The 252-nt window shown below is 35.3% G+C and overlaps 1 protein-coding gene across 3 annotated transcripts in view; it reads right to left on the reverse strand.

Annotated features, from left to right (window-relative positions):
- LOC128247021 (leucine-rich repeat and coiled-coil domain-containing protein 1-like) overlaps nt 1–252 on the reverse strand; it is a 797,355-nt gene that overhangs the window by 433,766 nt on the left and 363,337 nt on the right. The gene's annotated exons all lie outside the window — the stretch shown is intronic.

Here is a 252-nt window from a genome sequence, read left to right on the forward strand (position 1 = left end):
GTCCTCTTAAATGGTCAAGTGGCCTAAAAGTGACTTGTGGTTATAGTAATATTGATTGGAATTGTTCTGAATAAATTCATGGGTAGTGACTGTTTTGAATATATCGTTTTTAATATTTGCGGGGGTATTATTCTAAGGCCCTTGTAGTAATGTCATTTGTGGTGGACGCATCCAAAAGGGGTTTATATTTTGTGATAAAATATGACTCTTTACTAATGCACTGACTACAGGTTGCATCGTCCCTGAATTTAT

Source organism: Octopus bimaculoides, chromosome 1 (genome assembly GCF_001194135.2).
Source record: "Octopus bimaculoides isolate UCB-OBI-ISO-001 chromosome 1, ASM119413v2, whole genome shotgun sequence".
Classification (NCBI taxonomy): Eukaryota; Metazoa; Mollusca; class Cephalopoda; order Octopoda; family Octopodidae; genus Octopus; species Octopus bimaculoides.